The sequence below is a fragment of the Bufo bufo genome, chromosome 2 (genome assembly GCF_905171765.1).
Source record: "Bufo bufo chromosome 2, aBufBuf1.1, whole genome shotgun sequence".
Classification (NCBI taxonomy): Eukaryota; Metazoa; Chordata; class Amphibia; order Anura; family Bufonidae; genus Bufo; species Bufo bufo.
In genome coordinates, this window is record NC_053390.1 from 216,622,382 (window position 1) to 216,634,980 (window position 12,599).

At 41.2% G+C, this 12,599-nt stretch overlaps 1 protein-coding gene across 5 annotated transcripts in view; it reads right to left on the reverse strand.

The window, feature by feature from the left end:
* PITPNM2 (phosphatidylinositol transfer protein membrane associated 2) overlaps window positions 1-12,599 on the reverse strand; it is a 395,602-nt gene that overhangs the window by 327,138 nt on the left and 55,865 nt on the right. For all 5 annotated transcript variants that reach the window (XM_040416185.1, XM_040416186.1, XM_040416187.1 and 2 more), the window contains exon 2: window positions 10,985-11,062. The gene's annotated coding sequence lies outside the window, so the exon portion shown is untranslated. The remainder of the gene's footprint in view (window positions 1-10,984; window positions 11,063-12,599) is intronic.

Consider the following 12,599-nt stretch of genomic DNA (forward strand, 5'->3'; position numbering starts at 1 on the left):
TTTTCTTTGTATTCTTCATTTTTGCATCTGTGAACATAGAGCTGATGTGACTTTCCAAAAAAGCTCCAGTTTTGTCTCATCTGTCCAAAGGACATTCTCCCAGAAGCTTTGTGGCTTGTCAATATGCATTTTGGCAAATTCCAGTCTCTCTTTTTTTTTTATAATTTGCTTTCATCAGTGGTTTCCGCCTCGGTCGTCTTCCATTATATCTACTTTGGCTAAGACTGCGACGGATGGTGCGATCTGACACTGATGTACTCTGACCTTGGAGTTCAACTCTAATCTCTTTAGACGTAGTTCTGGGCACTTTGGTTACCATTCGTATTATCCGTCTGTTCAATTTGTCATCAATTTTCCGCCTGCCACCACGTCCAGGGAAGTTGGTTACAGTCCTGTAGACCTTAAACTTCTGAATAATACGTGCAACTGTAGTAACAGGAATATCATGCACCTTAGAGATGTCCTATAGCCTTTATATAGCCTTTATCTTTAACATGTTTGTCTATAATTTTATTTCTAATCTCCTAAAACAACTCTCTCCTTAGTTTTCTTTGGTCCATATTTAGTGTGGTACACACCATGATACCAAACAGTGCAGTGACTACTTTTCACCCTTTAAACAGGCAGACTGACTGAATACTAGTTTGAAGACATCTGTGATGCTAATTTCCTAATTACAGGACACACATTAGTTTAACATGCCCCTATTATTTTCATTGTTTTTTGGGTTACCATAATTTTTGTCCAGGCCAGTTTCATTAGGTTGTTTTTTTAAATTATTTTATTGAACCCTAATTCAAAAGCAATGTCTGATTTTCATTAGCTGACTTTCAGTAAATTTATATTTATTATTACTTTGGTCAGTTTCAAGTTATTTCAGTGACCATTGTGGGTTTTCCTTTCTTTAACGGAAGGGTGCCAACAATTTTGTCCACGTGTGTACCTTCATTGCAAATATACTACATCATCTTGAAGTAAAATTGGTACTAGGGTGCATCTCAAACCGCATAGTATGTGCTGTTCCCTTAAACATTTGGTCTGGGTGGAGGCATGTAAGGCTAGGCTGGCCTCTTTTTGTCTTGAGATTTTCCAGTCTTTCAACATCAGTTTGTCAACCGGTCATTGTTCTTCAATCTTCGTGAGAAACCAGCTATTTCAACTTGTGACAATATACCTAAATGATCACGATCGCTATCAGAAAATAAAAAACTTCGGTTTGTTCTTTATTGAGTGTTGAAATATCTTCAAAAGACATACTTAAAATTGTATGTAAGAAGTAACACATTGGACAGACTGATAAATAATAAACAGTGTTTTTCCATATATGAGTGCCAATCCTATATTTTAATCAATACTTAAAATTGTGGTAACATAACATGGACATTTGTCCATGCAGTTCGGCCTGTTATCCTGCAAGTTGATCCAGAGGAAGGCAAAAAAAAAAACTGAGATAGAAGCCAATTTTCCCCACTTTAGGGGAATAAAAAATTCCTTCCCGACTCCAATCAGGCAATCAGAATAACTCCCTGGATCAACGACCCCTCTCTAGTAGCCATAGCCTGTAATATGGCGTGAAGTAAACTACAGTCTCAACAAATGGGGCGTGGTCTGCTTGTCAATGGCGCCGGACGCTTAGCGCATCAGCTCCGCTCCCAGTATCCATAAAACAGCTCTCACCGCTGGCTACAAGACAGTGAATTCGTCCCTGAGATACCCTACACTGCGCCCGAGATGGGTAAGCTGAAAAAGCGACAGGCACCTAAGAAAATCACCGAGTTTTTTGCAAAGACAGCGCCGCTCAGCCCGACACACGTGAGCGACCTGTCTCCATTAGCTCAAGCAGCTGCCTCTCCAGCCTCCTCGTCGGGGACTTCACTGGACCCAGCAGAGTGCCCTCAAACTAACTTTCCTTCCCTGCCGCTGACTGAGGGATCCATGCAGGCTATGCTGACATCGCTTTGCTCCTCTATTAAAGAGGACATCTCTGGAGCGCTGAAAGAGCTGAAGCGCGAACTCCACAGCTTAGGTGACCGCACGGCGCACATGGAAGGTAAAATGGCCGAGTTTGCCACCTCTCATAACATGTTAATAGATGCCCATGAGGCGCTTGAAGAGGAAGTGGCAGCGTTGAAGACCAAGCTACAGGATCTAGAGGACAGTCATAGACGAAATAATGTGAGGCTCCGGGGGGGGGGTACCGTAGGCGACTGGATCTGAAAGCCTAGAATCCCTCCTCAAAGGTCTGATTAAAAAAGCCTTACCCACAGTGTCTGAAGTGGATCTTACAGTCTTAACAAATCAGAAAAAAGCCACAACAACGAGGCCATCTCCTCCAAACCCAGTGATCGATATGTTTATTAACAAATGTGTATTTACACAGTACATGACTAGTATACAAATAGCTAATACCAACATGAACATGGGACACGTGATTTCAATCAGCACCAGTATCCACCATACGATATATTTTTTTTTTTTAATAACATAGAAACATAGAATGTGTCGGAGGATAAGAACCATTTGGCCCATCTAGTCTGCCCAATATATCTGAATCCTATTAATAGTCCCTGGCCCTATCTTATATGAAGGATAGCCTTATGCCTATCCCATGCAGAATAAAGCAGATATTTTAGTAGCTTATTAGAGGAAGGCTGCTTTGCCCAGGAGGCAGTGTGCCTAGGTGGGCTTTTTTCATATACTATGGAATCATTTTCTTCCCTGAGCTCTGTTTTGCTCCCTTTTTGTAATTTACCAAAAACAGGGATAAATTAAATACTGTATTCAAATGATATGACCATGGACTCCAAGTCCGACTGCAACTCACAGCATCACAGGTCATTATAATGCGGTGAGTACGGGTCAGCATTATGTGGTCAGTCCAGGAAATACGTCCATTACATCGGTTGTTTTTCACATACCACACATGGCTGTCCAAAACCGATCCTGGGAGGAGTATACATTTAACTCATTCTGTACCAATAGCCATCATGACAGAATATCTTGTGCTTAGACGCTGCTCTAGAAAGGCTGGAACATTAGTGTAATCAAATTGGGCAAATTAATTGATTGCATGACATTTGGGGTGGTTAATTGATGCAGTCTCAGAAGAAGTTGTGATGTAATTATAAGAGGAGTATTTGCTGCAAATTTGCTAGATAGAGAAGCTGCTTTCAGGACGTAGCTTGGGATCAATATACTAATTTACTGGCCTACAATCTGCTCCTAATCAGGTACTGCACTTCCCCAACCAAAGTCTCTCAATTCTCTCTCAGATTCACAAGAATCACAAGATATGATACAGCTTATATGCTGTGTTAAAAAATGGTAATATGTAATGTGTAAAATCTTTATTTACTGCAGCATACAATAAAAAAAAATGATAATTATACTGTATATCATTTGTATAGTGAATCACCAGCCCGACATGGAAATATTCAGAGTTTTTGGCTCAGATATTAAAGCATGATGCAAGCATAAAACATGTTTAGTGAAAGTGGCAGCTTTTCCTGTGAAGGAAACTGAGCCATTTATACACCAACATGGGAATATCTGCCTAGAAAACCCTGGCAGAGCCGGGTTTTAAAAAAAAAAAATTGCACTAATGTTCCTGGGCACACGTAAAGGTCTATACAGAGATTTGTGACATGAATTTTCTATACAACTTTTTTTTACCATAACAAATGGATGTATAGTCTATCTGAACCAGGGGTGAAATGCGTTTTCTAGTATGAGGCCCACATTCTCAGACTACCACTCCAAAAATAAACCTTAAAATGGTATTCCCATTTGAGACATTTATGGCAAATCAACAGTATATCTGGGAAGATGAGGGTTCTACTTATGGGATGGGACTCCCACCTGTTTGGAGCATGGGGGACCCCTACTCCCCCATTCAGCACTCCAGAGGGGACAGTACATAGCACAGGCACCAAAGATAGTTACAATCAGTCATGATGTGCACTTAACAGTTTTGTCCCCATAACAGTGCCTGCTAGGCAGTGCTCTATGAGTTTACCTGTACTTGTGGGGTTCTCAGAGGACCTATCCATAGGATAGGTCATCAATATCAAATAAGTAGGGATCTGACACCCGGCACCCCCAATGATAAGCTGTAACCTAAGACTGCAGTTCCAAGAACTAAACAGCATACACAACACAACAGCTTTGTGTAGCGGTCATTCTTGGGTACTGTGACTGATGCTCCGATTCAAGTGAACTTGAGATTGGCCACTGCAGGTAACCATTTATCAGTGAGGGAGCCGGGTGTCAGACCCCCACTGATCTGATATTGATGGCCTATCATTTGGATAGATCATCAGTATCTTAGTTCTGGAAAACCTCTTCAATGCCACTCCCTTTTTTTCTGATACGGAAGAGAAATGTGAGCACCCACTAGAGGGCGCTCACATGTATCGTCTCATATCAGCATTCATATACTGAATATACACTGCTCAAAAAAATAAAGGGAACACTTAAACAACACAATGTAACTCAAAGTCAATCACACTTCTGTGAAATCAAACTGTCCACTTAGGAAGCAACACTGAGGGACAATCAATTTCACATGCTGTTGTGCAAATGGGATAGAAAACAGGTGGAAATTATAGGCAATTAGCAAGACACCCCCAATAAAGGAGTGGTTCTGCAGGTGGTGACAATAGACCACTTCTCAGTTCCTATGCTTCCTGGCTGATGTTTTGGTCACTTTTGAATGCTGGCGGTGCTTTCACTCTGGTGGTAGCATGAGATGGAGTCTACAACCCACACAAGTGGCTCAGGTAGTGCAGCTTATCCAGGATGGCACATCAATGCGAGCTGTGGCAAGAAGGTTTGCTGTGTCTGTCAGTGTAGTGTCCAGAGCATGGAGGCGCTACCAGGAGACAGGCCAGTACATCAGGAGACGTGGAGGAGGCCGTAGGAGGGCAACAACCCAGCAGCAGGACCGCTACCTCCGCCTTTGTGCAAGGTGGAACAGGAGGAGCATTGCCAGAGCCCTGCAAAATGACCTCCAGCAGGCCAAAAATGTGCATGTGTCTGCTCAAACGGTCAGAAACAGACTCCATGAGGGTGATATGAGGGCCCGACGTCCACAGGTGGGGGTTGTGCTTACAGCCCAACACCGTGCAGGACGTTTGGCATTTGCCAGAGAACACCAAGATTGGCAAATTCGCCACTGGCGCCCTGTGCTCTTCACAGATGAAAGCAGGTTCACACTGAACACATGTGACAGACGTGACAGAGTCTTGAGACGCCGTGGAGAACGTTCTGCTGCCTGCAACATCCTCCAGCATGACCGGTTTGGCATTGGGTCAGTAATGGTGTGGGGTGGCATTTCTTTGGAGGGCCGCACAGCCCTCCATGTGCTCGCCAGAGGTAGCCTGACTGCCATTAGATACCGAGATGATATCCTCAGACCCCTTGTGAGACCATATGCTGGTGCGGTTGGCCCTGGGTTCCTCCTAATGCAAGACAATGCTAGACCTCATGTGGCTGGAGTGTGTCAGCAGTTCCTGCAAGACGAAGGCATTGATGCTATGTTCTGGCCCGCCCGTTCCCCAGACCTGAATCCAATTGAGCACATCTGGGACATCATGTCTCGCTCTATTCACCAACGTCACGTTGCACCACAGACTGTCCAGGAGTTGGCAGATGCTTTAGTCCAGGTCTGGGAGGAGATCCCTCAGGAGACCGTCCGCCACCTCATCAGGAGCATGCACAGGCGTTGTAGGGAGGTCATACAGGCACGTGGAGGCCACACACACTACTGAGCCTCATTTTGACTTGTTTTAAGGACATTACATCAAAGTTGGATCAGCCTGTAGTGTGTTTTTCCACTTTAATTTTGAGTGTGACTCCAAATCCAGACCTCCATGGGTTGAAAAATTTGATTTCCATTTTAAAATTTTTGTGTGATTTTGTTGTCAGCACATTCAACTATGTAAAGAACAAAGTATTTCAGAAGAATATTTAATTAATTCAGTTTGTGTTCCCTTTATTTTTTTGAGCAGTGTATGATCAGAGCAGGAAGTAAGCAATAGAGCTGCTAATGATGATAACATGGCTAGCAAGCTGCACAAAATTTATCCTCTGCATGTCTCATTCTGACAAATTTGGAGCAGTTTCCATCTGTACAGGACAAGGTTATCAAGGCAGAGAACTCTCAAAATATGTTTTCTCTTTATAGTCTTCTAAGAAAACTGTTTCATGTAGTTGGGCTGTATGGAGGACATGCGACCAAAGATATACAGCAGCCTGTCAAAAAACCACTGAGGGGGCCAGGAGAGGTAAGGGAAGGTGGGGGAGTCTCCTCATGAATACAGTGGACCATTTACAAGGAGTTTTACTGTAATTATTTCAATGATTTTTGGTCTTAAAAGGGCATCTGTCAGTAGATTTGTACCTATGAAACTGGCTGACCTGCTACATGTGCACTTGGCAGCTAAACACATGTTCATATGTGCCCACACTGCTGTGAGAAATTATTTTTTGATATATGCAAATGAGCCTCTAGGAGCAACAAGGGTATTGCCGTTACACTTAGAGGCTCAGCTCTCTCTTTACCTGCCGCACTTTGACAGGGCCAAGCAGTGAAAACACCTGGACTTGTAAATCAGTGTAGAGGGCGTGGCAACTGCAGACAGCGGAGTCTCTAGGAGTAACACAGCACCCCTATTGCCCCTAGTGGCTCATTTGCATATATTTAAACTTAATTTTTCAGCAATGCGGGCAGATATGAACATGGAACCAACACAGATGCCTTCAGCTGCCAAGTGCAAGTCAGTCAGTTTCTCAGGTACAAATCTGCTGACTAATGCCCTTTAAGACCAGCTGACTAATGTACATGAGGCAAGCCTGGCTCTCACCTGCCATCAAAATACTTTGGGGGTCATTTATTAAGACCGGCATTTTGGATGACGGTCTTAATAATCCCTGCGCTGGAGCCGCCGAAGTTATGTAGAGGTGCCAGCCTCTACCTAATTTCAGCACATTCACCGCCTGTCTAAATCTATGCCTGCTTCCTTCCTGAAAATGGATACACTTCAACACCTAGCCAGTAAGTCATGTCACACACAACTAATAAAGAAGAAGTGTTACAAACGACAGATAGGGCCAGGTTTCATTAGACAACTAACATGGCACACTATACAGCAGCTACAGTTATCTGGAAATATTTCACTAATTTTTATATACACATCGCAGGAAAAGTTCTAGGAAAAGCACAGAAGAGATTAATGCAACCAGAAAAAAAATTAAATAGAAAAATGATAATCATTTTCAAGCCAGCAAGTTATTTTAACAGTAATATTACTGAAGACTGATTAGGAGCAAATTAATGTAAGTGTCTTCTGTTGTCACTTCTAGAAAGAAAACACTATTTGGGATAAGAAAATTAATCTACTTTTCAGAAAAAATATAATGAAATTTGCATTAATCTATTTAGGTCGTGAACACTTCATTCCCAACTAATTGCTTGTGTTAATACGGATTGATGTTGTCCTTCCAATCCAGACATGGGATATTCAGGGTTCCTGCTGTCTATGCACTATATATCCTGTAACAAGCAGCTACAGCTCTAAGGATAATGCTTGCCTTTACTTCCACTAGCAATCATAACTCTGCAGATATCTCAATAGCATCTTATTCTATTTTAAAATAAGCAGCACATAAATCATAGCCAAGACACCATACTTACAGAACACCGCAAGCGAGCAAGCAAACCAAGGGCTGTGGTACAGAAGGAGGGTGTCTATGCCTGCTGCTGTGTGACAGAGTACACCTCCGTCATCTAACAACCTGGGCACCTGTGTCAACAGCAGCCTGCTTTCTCCGGTCCAGCTCAACAATATGATGTGCACAGAGCCACGACTTTATAGATAATTTACAGCTGGGATACAAAGGTACATGTGAATTATTCAGCAGGCAATTAGAGCAAACACATCAACAAAACCCTTTAAAAGCCAATCGAAAGTATAATTAGAGGTTTTAGCTTAAAAATCCACTCCATACTTTTCGGCTGTGAGCATGTGATGATCACCACTGGGAATCTACGCAAAACACAATCCCTTCACAATAGAAAAGGAAGTGCTGTGAGCAATAAACAATACAGCAACCAGGAATATACAAAATTAATAAAACACTGTATTCATGTAACGGCGTTGTGGTATTTTCACTGCAGTAACTTCAAAACAGAATGACATATACCAATCAGCCAAATCACATGCACACATTTGGAGGCATATGTTTTTATTATTACATTGTTCTTATTTTGGGCTGAACAGCAATGGTCTTTATTAAAAAAAATATTTAATCATTTGTCTGCTATGGCCTTCAGGTTTTCACTGAATCTGCAGACTGTTCTATCTCCTTCTCAATGAAATCCATCAGAGAACTGCCCTGATGGCTGGATCTGCAGCCCTTGTTTCACTGCTGACCGCTCATAAACACTCAGACCAGCTGGAGTCCTATCACTGCCCCGTGTATCGGCCCCTGTAAATGAGCTCCTCATTGTGTCCCAGGAGTACAAATCCCAGCATGCAGGCTCTTTTGGGTTTATGACAGGCTCTTATTAATTTGCACATAGTACAATGAAGGCTAAAAGCTGATGAAAAGTATTCTTCACGATGAAGCCTAGGCTGGAGCGATGTACCATAATATACTGAGACCTGCATGTTAGAAGGAGAATCAGAGACAGACTGTGCTGACAAGATTCTGGTTTCAGAAAACAAGGATATTATATGATCTAAACAGAATTGTTGAACATGCATACTTGACTCTAGTCTAATAAGCTATGTCGGCTATTCACTTCAATAGGAATGAGCTGCAATACCACACACTGCCCATGGACAGAAGTGGCACAGTTTTTTTTTCCTGATCATGGAAACCTCTTTAAGGTATGGGTAGAGGACTTTGAACAGGTTCACACATGGTCGCTTGGTTGTGCCTTGTGAGAAAATGCAGTATCTAGATGGCCTATATATATTTATGGTAATGGAGGATGCACCTGTTTTTCTTACACAACCGTATTGCTCTGGTTGTGCTGATTCTCAATCCATAGTTTTCAACAGTAACAGAAAAGCACTAAAATGCAATGTGTCACCCAAAAGTGTGTCATCTCCACTTCACTGGTAGCGGTTTTATTTTTTACAAAATATATATACTTTATCAGTTTTCAAATTGAGATTTGCATATATTAGCACAACCATAAGATAAAACAAATATAAGGCTGGCAACATTGTAATTATTTTATATTAAATTAAGAAACATTGCCAATGGGCAGGAATCTGCTGGAAGCCACCATTGGGAATCACACGTACAGATCTACAAAGCTCATAAATTAGTACAGATTTTATTAAGTCACTTATGCTGCTGTTCTTTGAAAGTTGTTTTCTTTATCTGCATGATTCTAGATGCCATTTATTATAGAAAAATAGAGCTCAGCACGCCGTAGTTGCAGTGAATGGTGACGATCTTTTATTCCATATCTATTTCAGGCAATTTAAGTGTGGCGTTTCAGTCAACAGACCATTCTCAAGACAGACTGCCATGGATAATCTAGAAAATTAGAGCATCAGGGAAGATGAACATCACCAGGAAGAAACAGTGTTTGAGAAAGATCTGTTGACTGAAACGTCACATGTAAATTTGCTGAATTAAATATTGAATAAGATAAAAATAATAATAAAAGATCTTCACCATTCACTGTAACTACGGAGTACTGAGGTCTATTTTTCTAGAAAATAAATCGAGTGCCACTAAACCCACTGCATCATGGTCATTTATTATAGTTTTATGCCAGTTTTCTGGCAAAATTTATGACTTTCACTGTTGCGGCCCATCTCATGGAACGGTAGAAAACTGGTGCACATTACAGCAGATATCTAGGCCAGCTCCTGGTTGTAGTAAATTTCTGTTATTGCGTACGCACAGCAGAAGATGGAACAAATTGCGTAATCCTCTTGATAAATTGGTCTGATCTTCCTCCAGCTATGTTTTCACTAAAGACTGTAATGCCCAATGTTCAGGTAACACATTCATCAGCGCTCAATTGCACCGGCCAATGCAAATGCAATGTGGGAGATACGACTGCGTTAGGTTCCTCCCTCATTCGGTTCTGCTGATTATTGGCAACACATCCCTGGTTACACTAGGTCGGAGATGTGCTACCGATTATTGAGCATTTTTCATCCTGATGAAAGATGCCCATCAGCCAACAAACAAGAGTTCATCAGTTGCTCTAATATATGGCCCAATTCCCATGTACACGTGTTCTTCATATCTGGCCCAAAAATTGTGCAGTGTGATACAATCGTAAGAAGTGAAATGCCATCTTTAGTCAATTATGTCATTTTTGGAGTATGTCTGTATTATGTGAATAAAGATTATCATCTTTTCAAGATTATCTTCTTATCATTTTTCATATATATAAAAAAAATTATAATAAAGAATACGCTATTTGAAATTTGCAGTTACAAACATTGATAACATCTTCTTGATAACATTATGTTTTCTTTACACAAAAAAACTGGATCAACCAATATCGGGAATCTGAAAAGGAGTTCCTGTGGGTACAGCCAGCTATGAATATTTCTGGCTGACACTTATTATATAAAGCACCTAGCTTTTACACTTTCTCGTCCCTTCATGTGATGTTCCTGTGCAAGTTCCAGCAGATGATACACAAATAACTATACAGCAATAGCCATCCACAGTGACCTTACAATCAAAAATAGATTTTAACACAAGGGAAATTAGATTAAGGATAATTATTATGAAACTCTCTGAAAATAAATAGCACGTGAATGACATATAACAGGCTCTGCAGGAGGCAGAAACAGAATATCTGGAAATAGCATACCAAATGGATGTAATCTGATTACTGGAGATGTCCGGCTGCACAGGCGAGATAGAGCATGAGGAACAAAGAAAACAGGAAAGGACTGGGAAAGTGCACTCACTCCCGATCTACAGAGCACAGAAATAGTACCTGATTGGCTCCTAGTCTTTAGGTATGGTGAACATCTGGAAAACCCAAAACTCTAATTGTCTTCATTCTGTTGCCACACTGGAGAAAAAGGAAACACAGATTACAGACGTTAATTATGTGATCTGAATGTGAAAATAAACAAGAAGATATATACACAATGATCAAAAATGGCAGATATCATTTTAGATATTAAAATGCAGGTATAACTTATGTGCCCTCATTCTTTTAGCTAAGAAGATGAGATCTCTAATGCTGTTTGACAGGGTCATCACACTGAGAAATGCATTAGCTCTCCGTACAAATGCTTCAAAAAAATAACATTCTCCTTGGAGGAAATAGGGTGGATGGTGGTAATTCACTTTTCCACACTGACAAAATAGAGGAGTGTCTTCAGGGTTAAGGTGTCAGAAAACATTTAGTTTTACCCTGCAGAGCCAGACCCAGCACTTAGAATCAGAAGCGAACCTGCGCCATTACTCTGGAGCTGAACTGAATGTCTTATTGAGGTGCATCAAGACATATAAGTACTATTAGTATATGTGAACAACACCTCCAGACACTGATGAGTGTGGAGACCAGAAGTGTCACGTCTCAGCTAACACATTTGAGATGCTGCTACTCAAAAACTGAGGTCGAAGAAATATTAATTAGGAAGTCTGAATAACTCCCTAATATGTGATTATAAGATACTCTGGACTTCCTCTAAAGGGGGTCTGCTGTTGAATGTAAACGTCCATGAGCCATTTAAGTAGAAACTGAAGAGGAAAAGTGGGAAAATGCTCATAAATCCAGTAACACTTTATAACCAGGGTTTATTGGGCTCATATCAACTACAACTAGAAGGGGCTGTCTGGTTTCCTGAATGGGAGATGAGCTGTAGGAACCCAGCAAGGCCACTATACAGCGCATCTGTGATCTAAGTATAGGTCATCAATAGCAAATTTCTAAATCACTTCATATAAAAAAAAATATGCCTGCATCCACCGGAAGAAAAAGCTGTAAAGTCATAGCCACTAGGCGTCTCACTTACACCAGTTGCAGTCCCCTGAATGTTGTCAGGCTAGATCCGTCCCTGGAAACAAAGACTCAGGAGCCGGCTGAGAGGAAAAGGGCGCGTGTCAGAGCTGACAGAGATTGTGAGACTGATAAAACAACTGCTTCTACATTGCTTCTGAATTCACAGGAGTTTCCTGCTTTTCTGTAAGTGTCATTTATCCCTGCTTATCAGTAGAGGGAAGTAAGGGAATTGAGGTCACTGCATACAGTACTATTAGAAGAGAGACACTCACTGCTTGTGAGAGAAATGCATCTAGCTGTGCAGCTAAAACAGGGAACAATATGGCTGAAAGAATGTTCCTTCACAGTTATGATTGTACAAAATCATTTGAAAATTCAGGTACGCTTTAAGTAAATAACTTTGAACATGTTCACTTTATTTCAGATAACATGAAGTTAACCTAAGAAGAAATAGTCTATATTTAAAATGTCAGCATTTTCTCACCCACAGACCAAGGGAAAAAAAAAAAAAACACTCTCCATGAAACTGGCGCTAGTCTAGCTCACCTGTTAGCTCTCCTAAAATATCCAATTTAGTAGCTACTTGTATTCCCTATCA